The 12,182-nt window shown below is 37.4% G+C and overlaps 1 protein-coding gene across 2 annotated transcripts in view; it reads left to right on the plus strand.

Annotated features, from left to right (window-relative positions):
• The window catches only part of Rbm46 (RNA binding motif protein 46), a 47,190-nt gene that overhangs the window by 705 nt on the left and 34,303 nt on the right, over nucleotides 1–12,182 (plus strand). The gene's annotated exons all lie outside the window — the stretch shown is intronic.

Here is a 12,182-nt window from a genome sequence, read left to right on the forward strand (position 1 = left end):
CTCCACCCCCCCACCTCCGCTGGGTCACTCCAAATTGAAGTTCCTTCCTGCTGTAGCTACGCTCGTGGTAAATAACTTTGTGTTATATGCCAACTTTGATATAGCCAGTATCAGAGGATCTGCATGGCAGGTTTCAGGTCTTGGCTTTTCTTAATTCCACCCCACCTTGGGGAGCAAGCATCAGGAACCATGGTTTATTGCGTACGTTAAGTGCACACCGTTATTCACATGCATGTATAAAGTTACTTGTTTGTAGCTACGCTCGTGGTAAATAACTTTGTGTTATATGCCAACTTTGATATAGCCAGTATCAGAGGATCTGCATGGCAGGTTTCAGGTCTTGGCTTTTCTTAATTCCACCCCACCTTGGGGAGCAAGCATCAGGAACCATGGTTTATTGCGTACGTTAAGTGCACACCGTTATTCACATGCATGTATAAAGTTACTTGTTTAAATAATATTTTCAAGAATCACCATAAAGGTATGCCTGAGGAGTTTGAGAAATGACCCTTTGTAGGCTTTTAGAATTAAATTTAGCAATTTAATGGGTAGATTCATTGAAATCTATTGTAATAGTTGCAACTGTAGATTGCAACTTATGCCATTAAGACAAAGATGCTGGATTTGACAAATATTAGCAATACCTTATTTTCTGCTTGTGGCCATGTTTTAAATAACTTTTAAAACGTTATTTTATGTACATGAGTGTTTTGCCTGCATGTATGTAACTGCACCATATTGGTGTAGTGCTAGAGGTCAGAAGAGGGTGTCAGATCCCCTGGAACTGGAGTTACAGGTGGTTGTGAGGTGCCATGTGGTGCTGGAAACCAAACCCTGGTGTCTTAACCCCCAAGCCATTTCTCAGCCCCTTACAGGTGAATTTTTATAGCAGTCTTAGACTTGAACATTAATACCAAAATTATAATAGCTCGTATAAAATGTAAACATCTTGGATTGTTGATAGCAAGACTGTACACAGTATGTTGTGTGGCTGAAGTTAAACCTTAAATGTTCAGTGGTGTCATTTTTGCTGAAACCTAACATTCCAGTTTAAGAAAAGGTTGCAAATAAAAACCAAATAATTTGTGTAAAAACAATTTTAATGCTTGATATCATTTTAGTTTCTGGTGTTTGGTGAGGGAAGAATGTGAGGGAAGAAAATGGGATGTCATTGACAGGATTTCAAAGAACAGGTTAGACAAGACTATGTAAGAAATAGTGTGGTTAGTCGTAAATTCAATGAATATAGGTGCTTTTGTGTTAAATATTTTAAAATTATTGTTTGTTAAATGACTTAAAATGTTGTTAAGCATGTGTGTATGATGTGTGTGAGACTGCGGGTACTTGTGTGGAGGTCAGCCTTGAGGAGCTGGTTCTCTCCATGTTGGGTCCAGGGATCAAACTCAAGTTCTCAGGTTTCAGTGGTCAGTGCCATCACTCTGAGCCATCAATCCCCAAATGACTTTTTTAAAATGATTCATTTTTGTATCATCCTAAATTTAAATTTGCTCTACATGTGTGAAATACCTAGTGCTGAAACTTGAAACACATTTTAAACTTCAGCAAAAAAAAAAAAAAATGCAGTAGTGAATAGAAGTTAAATTTTAAAGTGGAATTGAGTTGATCCATCTGCACTTTTATTTAGAAAAGAAATAGTTTTGAATGTATATGATCATACTTCTAATGAATCCTGTTTATTTTTCAAACATGTTGCTGTAGTGCACTGTGTCACTAAAATGTTGCTCAAACCTCCACTGGTGCAGCAGCTGTGGACTCAGTATACTAGGCTCAGCAACATCTGAGCCAACAGATCAGGAACTATATAATAAAAGGAATGTCACAAAGATAAAATGTGCTTTGTAGAAAAGGTTTTTTTCTATCTTAAATTTATTTTATTACATTAACTTTCAAGATTCAGTAATCTTTATATAATGTTCATATTTGTAATCTTAGAAGTTTTAATAGTACTGTAGAAGATGCAGTTTGAGTTAGAATATAGATAGAACAAATTCTTTTAGGCAAATAATTAATTTTCATGTATTTTTCAGAAGTTGTGCTTGTCGTTTTTTCATTAATAGAATTTATTTGAAAGAACAAATCTGAAATTTTATATTTTGTAGTTTGTTAACATGCCATAAGTTAAAGATACATTAGTAATTAATACTTAAAGATTTGTTCAAATTATTGCTTGATTATTTTCCCTCTGATTAGCTATGCTATCTTAGTCTTCTTGTAGCTTATTGAGTTTTGGAAATTTTGTTTTGAGAGGAATCTTTGTAATGTTCAAGATTTAGGAAAAAAGATTTTTATCTGTGAAAGCGGTGAAATGCAAACATGGTATACAAACAATATTTTTGCTTTGCTTTGCTTTTTTTCCCCCTTTTTACAGACCACATTTTTTTCTTACTCAGGAACCGGTCCTTCTTCTTTTGTTTCATTCTTGGGTTAGTGGGGTAAAGAAAAAGTCTGTGGAACACTGGAATTGGAGTGCATACCTGAAATTGCTGAAGACTGAGCCTTGAAGCTGAGGTGTGGGGAGGGTGGGGGGTCGGGGGTCAGGCAATGCCGTCTTCTTTGGAGGTTTGAGTAACTCAAGTGGGTTCTGGAATGTTTTATGGTGAATTTAAACATACTTTGTGCTTGTTTTACATTTGATTGTAGTTCTGTGGCTCAGATTCTTGAATTCTGGTTTTAGTTATGCATTAGTTAATAATATGGAAGTTGGGTCATTTTAAAAGTTTTTAGTTGTGCATTATATGTGTTTATGTGAATTTTCTTTTGAATAAGAACTCATTACTTTTTTATGAAAGAGACAGTCGGATTGCTGGTCCTTTGTGTTTTATACATGTGTGATTTCAAGTTTTCATATTTTGAGATTTAAGATGTTCAATGTCTTGAATATGTTTCTAGTCACCCTGTAGTAAAAGTAGTGCTTTAAAAGTGGACTGGCCTATTAATTTAGCATAATTAGTCTTTTTAGCAATACAGTTTAGGAACAAGATTAACCCAAAATATATGTCTGTAAAGTAACTGAAGGCATGAACTGGATAGTAGAATTTGGCTCTTTGGAATTAGTTGTGCTTACGGTAAAAACAAAAGTCATGGTTTTTAGATTGAGTTCTACATTTTGGGTAAAATGAGAACAGAAGCTAGCTATATTTATGTTGTTTTTATAGTCAGTAAGTTGCCTTTGTAAGGTAGCATATCAGATGTATGTATTTTTTATTTTATTTTTTTGAGAGAGGGTTTCATTTTGCAGTCCTGGTTGCCTTGGAGTGCACTATGTAGACCAGGCTGGCCTCGAACTCACAGAGATCTGCTTACCTTTGCCTCTCAAGTGCTGGGACTATCATACTTCGCCTTTTTTCCCCCCTCATAAAACAGTTTTCCTAGTCTCCATATTGTTTCAATATGATCTTTTGTGTTTGATGTTCAGGTCAGTATTCCTCTAGACTAAATTGTGGGCTTTGAACTTAGGAGTTCATATGAGACTGGAGTTTGAGCCCAAGGTCCTTTCAATTGCTAATTGGGTGATCTTAAGCAAACCCTTTAATTATAAACTTTGGGTTTTCTTAATTATATTGGAGGTGGTTTAAGGGCCACAGAGTTCTGGTATTTTCTTCCTGCAGAATCTTCAGTGATGATACAAAGGCAAGCCCTAGAGTAAAAAATACTCTTAAATGGATAAAGGTTGTTATAACTTTTAATATCCAATATACCTAACAGAATCTGAAATATTCCAAAATTGGAAACTTTGAGCACCATTGTGGAACTCCCAAGTATCAAAGTCATGTGATAGGTTGCAGTCAAAACACAGGTGCAGTAAAAGTTTATTTAAAATTGTCTTCAGGTTCTGTGTGTAACTTGTGTCCTTAGATCCAGCTCCTGTCTCCAAGATCTCATCATATCAGATTCCAGAACCTACAATTACTGGAAATCTGAAACACTTTGTAGTCCAAGCATATTGGATAAAGAGGTACTAAACCCTGTCAAAAGTATTTTAATTTTAAAGAAATGAAGAAGGTAAATATTGTATTGATAAAAGGCTTAAATGTTGGTCAGTTACTCTTCTCTCATTAATATTTTTATTAAGAATTAATAATTCATTTATCAGAATATACTAATATTTATCTTGTTTGATGCCACATAAAATTTATGCCTTAAGGGGCTAGAGAGATGGCTCAGCTGTTACAAAGCACCTGCAGCTCTGGCAGAGGACCTGGTTTTGATTCCTAGCACCCACATGGTGGCTAATAACTATAACTCCAGTTACAGGGGATCCAATGCTCTCTTCTGACTTTGTGTGCATTGCACGACACAGGTGCACTTACAGACATGCAGGCAATGCACTCATACATATAAAAATAATAAATATTTTAAAAATTGCCCCAAAGAATAGTGAAGGTTACCACAGTTAGCAGATAATGTCAGCTTAGAACCCTCCTCTTGACAAGAATTCATCCCTACCTCGTATTTCTGCGTGTTAATATTGGGGGCCAGTAAATTAGAAGAACCTAAAAATGAGATAGTATCTGTTGTGTTGAAATGGGGGTGGGTGGAGAATAAACAGAGTGGAAAGCTGAAAAGCTGAACAGCCTTTTACTTATTTTTTTTAACCTTTGGAGATGGGTCTTTGCAATGTAGCTTAATTATTTAAATAATTCTGAATTTGAGAAGACTGAGGCAGGAATATGTGTTCAAGGCCAGTCTGGGTTATATAGCAAGATCTTTTCTCAAAAACAACAAAAACTACTGTCCCTCCCCAGAGTTCTCACACACACCTTTAAAAATGAAATTTCAGGTTCAAATAGTGTTCATGGGTTGGATATTCTGTGTCACTGATGACCACAGAGTTCTGTTTTTAATCCTTGGTCAGACTAAGGGATTTTAAAGATGTTTTCTGATTATATTTGGACAGGTGACTGTTAATTTCTGTGTGTCTTTCTGTTTGTTTCCTCAGTATCACCCATATTTTATTTATTTTGACATGGAACTGAAGCTGATTGGCCAGAGAGCCCCAGAAATCAACCTTACATGTCTATTATGCCTGTTTTGTTGCGTTGTTGATTTAAAACATGGGCTCAGGGTTTGAACTCAGGTCCTTGTGCTTGCAAACTGATTGAGCTATTCCCCTAGATGGTAATTACATTTTTAAATACGAAAAGTAGTGTCTTGGGAAAAGTGGGCTAAATTAGGCCATTCCATGGATGGGACACAAATGGGTAAAAGATCAGCTGGCAGACTGAATGTGAGAGGTTGAAATTCAGTTAATTCCAAAATAGTTTTACCCTGTATAAGCCATGGCGAATTTGGAATTTTTGGTGATAGAATGCTTAATTTGAACCAAGAATGTCATGCAGTTGCACAGGACACTGATGAGCTTGTTTCCAAATACTAGCAGAGTTGTCAGTTTGGCCACTCTACTTTTCAGAGGAAAAGAAGGCAGGATAGTGAGAGCTTGAAAGGATAGCATATAAGAAGCAGTTGAAGTAGCATTTTTCAAATGATTCCATAGAACCATGATAGGCATGTCAAGAAAGATTAGAGTGCCCTGCTGAGGGACTGGGGAGGTGGCTCAGCAGTTAAAGAATACTTGCTGCTCTTTCAGAGGATCCAGATTTGATTCCCAGCATTAATACAGTGGCTCACAATTGCCTGTATCTCCAGTTTCAGAGGATTCAACAGCTTCCTGGGTACCTGCATGCACATGGGTGCACATACCACACAGTAAACCAATCTTAAAAATAGTGTTTTGCCTGCAAGTATGTGAATGTATCACATGCATGCAGTGCTCCCAGAGGTGAAAATAGGGTATCAGATTCCCTTGGAACTGCAGTTACTGACAGTTGTTAGTCACCATGGGGGCACTAGGAACAAACCTGGCTTCTCTTAAAAAGTTGGTGAATTTTGTATAACTAGGTGTCTTAGTTTCTTTGCCTGATGCTGTGGTAAAATATACTGACAACAGCAACATGTAGGAGAGTATGTTTGACTTACAGTTTAAGGGTACAGTCCATCATTTCAGGGAAGTTAGGGAGACAGGAGTTTAAGACAGAAGTTGGTTACATTCCATCCACAGTCAGGAAGCAGAAAGAGCAATCCATGTGTAGTAGAGCTTAGCTTATTTTCTCTGTTTTAGTCCAGGATCCCTTCCTTTGGGAGTGGTTCAACTCACAATTAAGATTGGTCTTCCCACTAACATATGTGAGGCATAGAACATGGAGAAGTCAAGCTGGTATTGACATAGAAGCTTCAGTTCTACCAGCTAGCTTTAGCTGGAAGGTGCCATGCACACTACTGGAAGAGAAAAGTAATCATGAGTCTTACCTGTGAACTGTGTAAACTATAATAATGATTGGCCAGACAAGATATTCCCACTGGTTCAACAGTGGTATGAGTGTTATGGGAGTAACCAACCACCTTCTGGATTTAAGGCCTACTTCACAAAATGGAGCCCTGCCATTGTTATTGGGGCCACGAACCTGTGGCTAGACAGGTCACAGGCCATAGGAGAGAATCCACTACTATTCTATTAAATGAACATAGCTTTAAACTGTCCTAATGACTTTAGATTACCCTTAGATTAGTACATCTCTCAACTCTCATTAAAGAAACTTCTTTTTGCAGCAGATGGTGATTAACACAGAGACCCACAACTGGTCATTGTACAGAGAAACTAAGAGACTATGTATTGCTCATCCTTAAATGAGACATCTATATCATAACCCCCACCCCCCAGAAAAACAAAAGGCCCAGGGAGCATTGTGGAAGAGGAGGCAGAAAGACTGTAAGAGCCAGAGGTATTAGATGAATAGGAAACAGTCTCTTCTGGACACTTCAGGGCAGTTACACAACCACAATAGTTTGACAGCATGCACAAGATCTATGCCATCCCAAGCCAGACAAAAATTCCAGCATAGAGTGGGGAGTGGGCATGAAGCCCCACCCCTAGCTGAAGTCTACTCAGTACACAAGTAAAGGAGGCAGATGACGTGTCAGCATAATTTTCTTGATGGGGCAGGTGCTTGAGATCAAGTTGATCTAGTTTTGAATTCTGTGTATACTGGTAACTTTCTGGCTCTAGGGTATTAGGTATTATAATTTCTCTAGGTCTGTTTGTTTTTCTGCTAGTTGGAAATAACTTCCTTTTAAATATTTTATATATTATTTTTATTTTATGTGTATGTGTGTATTGCCAGCATGTATGTGAGTGCACCCATGTCGTGCAATGCCACGAAGGTCAGAAGAGGGCTTCAGATTCCCTGGGACTAGAGTCAAAGGACGGTTCGTAGCCACCATGTGGGTGCTGAGAATCGAAAACGGGTCCTCTGCAAGAGCAGTCAGTGCTCTTAACTGCTGAGCCATGTCTCCAGCCCCCCGAAATAACTTCGTTTTAATAAGGTTAATTTTTATAAGTTATAGAAATTACTTATATTCTTATATTTATAATACACTAGTGAAAATAAACCTCTTAATGTTCTAAGCTGGGAATTGCAGTTTTGTTTTGAGGCCAGTTACTGTACAGATAAATTGAATAGATCATTTCTATAGTTTTTCAAATGGTTTGAAATGTTCCAAAACATGCATAAAAATTGGTATTTCATAATTACTTTAAGGTCAAAAAATGAGTCCTATTTTTTAACATCAGCCAGTTTATTCATCACAAATTTCTTTTTTTTAAAATTATTTATTTAATAACCACATGATTAGAAGAAGCCTTTCACTGCAGCATTAACATATTCAATAACAATTTCCAGAGCAAAGTGGATCTCTTTGAAAATTGGCTATAAATTTTTAGATTTACAGTTGAATTAACACAGTTATACAATATTGAACTCAGGGTAAACCCTATAAGACATAAAATTGACAGAGGTTTTAACCTTTAACAAAGATCTCCATTTCATTTTAAAATACACTGTTTCATACAGAAAAACTCATTTTTAATGCTACTAACATGTTTGTACATGCATCTCTAGTCATTGTGTATCTGATTATTGCTAGTCACCGTCAGTTACTTTCTGAGCTCTTTGGCACCTGAGCATGGATATAAAATCATCAGGTAGATTTCAATGGTAATGTGTTTCACCTCTACTAAATTAATATGAAGCAAATTTTTATGCTTCTTCCTCAAATATTACTTTTTTTATTTGTTAATTTTTTGTATTTCATACAGAACATTCCAAACAATCTTATTCATCTATATACCCCCATCCTAAATGGAACCCTCCCATAGCCCCCCTGCCCCAGCCCTCCACTGTGTTGTTGGCACCCCCAGCCATTCTCCAGTGCTTGTCCATCTGCTGAATCTTACTCAGCCTCTCTAGAATTCCTTGTTTTAGGAAGATCAGCACTTCCTAATCTAGCAGCAATCAGTTGCCAGTATTCCTGTAGATAAGATTGGAGTCTGCTGTTCATTTTCCCAGTTCTATGCTGGGTTACTGTCTGGAAGTCTCTTGGGCCACCCTGGCCAACAACTCTAAGAAATGTATCTCCTGTGTGGCATTGTTTCCTGTTATGTAGCTTTTAGGTATACACATGGACTCTTAAAGAATTAATTTCATCCCTTTAATATTTGGTTTTACTTTCCTTTTTGGTGTTTAAGACCACACAGTTGGCCCAGATAAACCAATTTATTTTTACTCTTAATTAAGGCCATTTGAGGATCTGTCCTCAGGGGTCATGGGCTTGGGAGGAGCCCCTGGCTTCTTTCTTTTACCAGTTCCATCTATGTGAAGATAAGTCAAGGGCTCTGTTCAACCATGGCTGGCTTTACTTGGAAGCATGGAGGAAATGCTTCCTCTGTGTTGACCCTTCTCTTTTCAGACTGGATGCTGGTTCAAGTCCATTGGGTGGGGTCTCCATGGCTTCCTTGATAAAGAGGGTGGTTGATGCACTTCAGTTACAGAACATTTTGAGAGATGCTCAGAGGCCCATGGAGCTTAGTCAGCCTAGGAGGGAAAGGAGCAAAAACTGTCCCTTATGTCCCTCTGACCAAATTAGTGCAGGCCTCAATGTATGGCTGTTAGACATCCAATAAGGTTAGTTCCACCAGTTTGGTAGTTTTAATTACCATGTGATATGTAGATAAAGCATTGGTAAAAACCAAACATTCTCAGATAAACCTTGCCTAGACATGTATTACATTCCTTGAGCTATTTGTATGTATAATTTGTCAGTAGGTTGTTCGATTAATAGGGTTCCCTCTGGATTTTTTAAAAAAACTAGCTAGGCGTTATTTATCTCTTACATTGTCTAATCATTCCACCATGGTTTCTCCATTTAAAGTGCCCCCTTTTACCCCATTTCTCCCTTAATAATATGCATCTCCTAATGTCCCACCTCTCTTGGGCTCCTTTCCCTTTATCCTCAAGGGTCTATGTTTAACCATCCCTCCCCCTCCCCTTAAAATAATCACATTTTTATCCATATCCCTTATTAATGCCTGTTACCTACTGTTCTTCTCTTTCAGAGTGTTTTTCTTTACCACCCTGGTTCCTTTTCATTATCCTGGTTCCCATAGTTATGTCTAGATACATACTGACAGGGATTTGGTGCTAGGATCCACATATGAGGGAAAACATACGTTGTCTTTTTTTTTCTCTGAGTCTGTGTTACTTAGTATAACAGTTTCTAGTTCCATTTACCTGCAGATTTCACGATTTCATCTTTCTTTACTGCTGAGTAAAACTCCATCGTATAAATGAACCACGTTTTCATTGACCACTCGTCAGTTGAGGGACGCTTAGGTTGCTTCCATCTCTTAGCTAGTGTGAAATGAGCAGCAACAAACATGGATGTACAAGTGTCTCTGCAATAGGATGAGTTCTTTAGGTATATGCCAAGGAGGGGTCAAATGGTAGGTTCATTTGTAGTTTTTTATGAGTTCTCCACATTGCTTTCCATAAGGGTTGAACAAGTTTGCAATCCTACCAGCAGTGAATGAGAGTTCCCCTTTCTCCATATCCTCACCAGCATTTGGTATCATTTGTTCTCTTGATTTTAGCCAGTCTGACTGGGGTAAGATGAAATCTTAAGGTGGTGTTTTAATTTGCATTTCCCTTATTACTAATGATGTGTTGAACACCTTTTAAGATGCTTCTTAGCCATCTTTATTTCTTCTTTTGAGAACTCTCTGTTCAGCTCCTTAGCCCAGGAGTTTTTTGAGCTCGTTATATATTCTGGATGCTAAACCTATGTCAGATGTGTCGCTGGTGAAGATTTTCTCCCATTCTGGGTTTTCTCTTCACTTCCTTGGTTGCTTCTTTTGATGGACAGAAGCTTTTTAGTTCAATAGGTCCCATTTGTTGATTGTTGACCTTGTTTCCTGAGCAATTGATGTCCAGTTTAAAAAATCCTTTCCTACACCTGTATCTTGTAGGTTATTGCCATTGTTTTCTTCTAACAATTTCAGAGTTACAGGCTTCACATTGAGGTCTTTGATCCACTTGGAGTTGACTTTTGTGCAAACTGAAAGATAGGGGTTTAGTTTCATTCTTCTACAGGTGGAGTTTGCCAGCACCATTTGCTGAACATGCTGTCTTTCCTCCAGTGAATGTTCTTTGCCCCTTTGTCAAATCTCAGGTAGCTGAATTGCATGTGATCATATTTGGGTCTTCAGTTTTGTTCCATGGATCTGTGGGTCTATTTTTGTGCTAGTATCATGTTGTTTTTATGACTATAGCCCTGTAATACAGTTAAAATCTGGTATAGTAATCCCCTCAGCATTGCTCTTAGTGCTCCGGGTTGCTTTGGCTATCCGAGGTCTTTTGTGCTTCCATATGAATCTCAGGATGGATTTTCCCAATTCTGTGAAGAATGTCATGGGGATTTTGATTGGCATTGCATTAAATCTATAAATGGCTTTTGGTAAGATGGTCATTTTCTCAATATTAATTCTTCCAATCCATTCAAATTTAGTAGTGTATAGGTTTTTAAAGTATTCCCTTATAGTGTTCTGGATCTTTTTGGTGTCTGTTGTGATGTTTCCCCTTTCATCTCTGATTTTGTTGATTTGGAGGTTCTCTTTCTTTGTTTAGGTTAACTGGGCTAGTGGTCTATCAAATCTTGCTAATCTTTTCAAAGAACCAGCTCTTAGATTTGTTGATTCTTTGTACTGTTTTCTTTGTTTCTATTTCATTAGTTTCTATTCTGATTTTTGTATTTTTTCTTGTCTGCTGGCTTTGGTTTTCATTTGCTGTTGCTTTTGAAGTGTCTTGAGTTGCAGTGTTATATCATTTATTTGTGTTCTTTCTGATTTTTTAATGTAGGCACTTAGAGCTATAAAATTCCCTCTAAGGACCGCTTTCCAGCGTGTCCCAGAGGTTTTGTTTTGTTCTCTTGTCCTTTTCATTTAGTTCCAGGAATACTTTTCTTTCTTAATTTCTGCTTTGACCCATTCATCATTCAGAAGTGTGTTGTTTAGTCTCCATGTGTTCGTGTTGTTACTAGGGTTTCTTCCGTTGTTAATTTTATGCTTTATTGCATTGTGGTCTGATAGAATGTATGGAATTATTTCAGTCTTTTTGTATTTGTTGAGGTTTGTTTTGTGCCCCAGTATATGGTTGACCTTCATATGTCCTTTGAAGTGCTTGGGTGGAATATTCGGTAGATGTCTGTTAGGCCCATTTGATGTATGGTATTGTTTAATTCAAATGTCTGTTAATTTTCTGCCCTGTTGACCTATCTCATGGAGACAATGGGGTATTGAAGTCCCCTGCTATTAATGAGTTGGGATTAATCTGGGTCTTAAAGTCCTGTAGTACTGTTTTTATGAAGTTGGGTGCACCAGAGTTTGGTGAATATATGTTCATGATTATAATATCTACTTGGTCAATTGTTCCTTTGATCAGAATGAAGTGACCCTCCTTATCTCTTCTGATTAGTTTTACTTTGAGGTCTATTTTGTCAGATATTAGAATTGCAACCCCTGCTTATTTCTTATTGCCATTTGCTTAGAGTATTCTTTTCCATCCATTTACCTTAAGGTAGTGCCTGTCCATCAGATGAGTTTCTTGCAGACAACAAAAAGATGAGCTTTGTTTCTTAATCCATTCAACTAGTCTGTGTCTTTTGAATGGGGAGTTCAGTCCATTTATATTTAAAGTTATTAATGAAAGATGTGTATTGATTCCTGTCATTTTTATTTCTGTTCACATTCTTGGTGTAGCCGTGCATTTGCATAG

The sequence above is a fragment of the Nannospalax galili genome, unplaced genomic scaffold (genome assembly GCF_000622305.1).
Source record: "Nannospalax galili isolate Female #2095 unplaced genomic scaffold, S.galili_v1.0 scaffold305, whole genome shotgun sequence".
NCBI lineage: Eukaryota > Metazoa > Chordata > Mammalia > Rodentia > Spalacidae > Nannospalax > Nannospalax galili.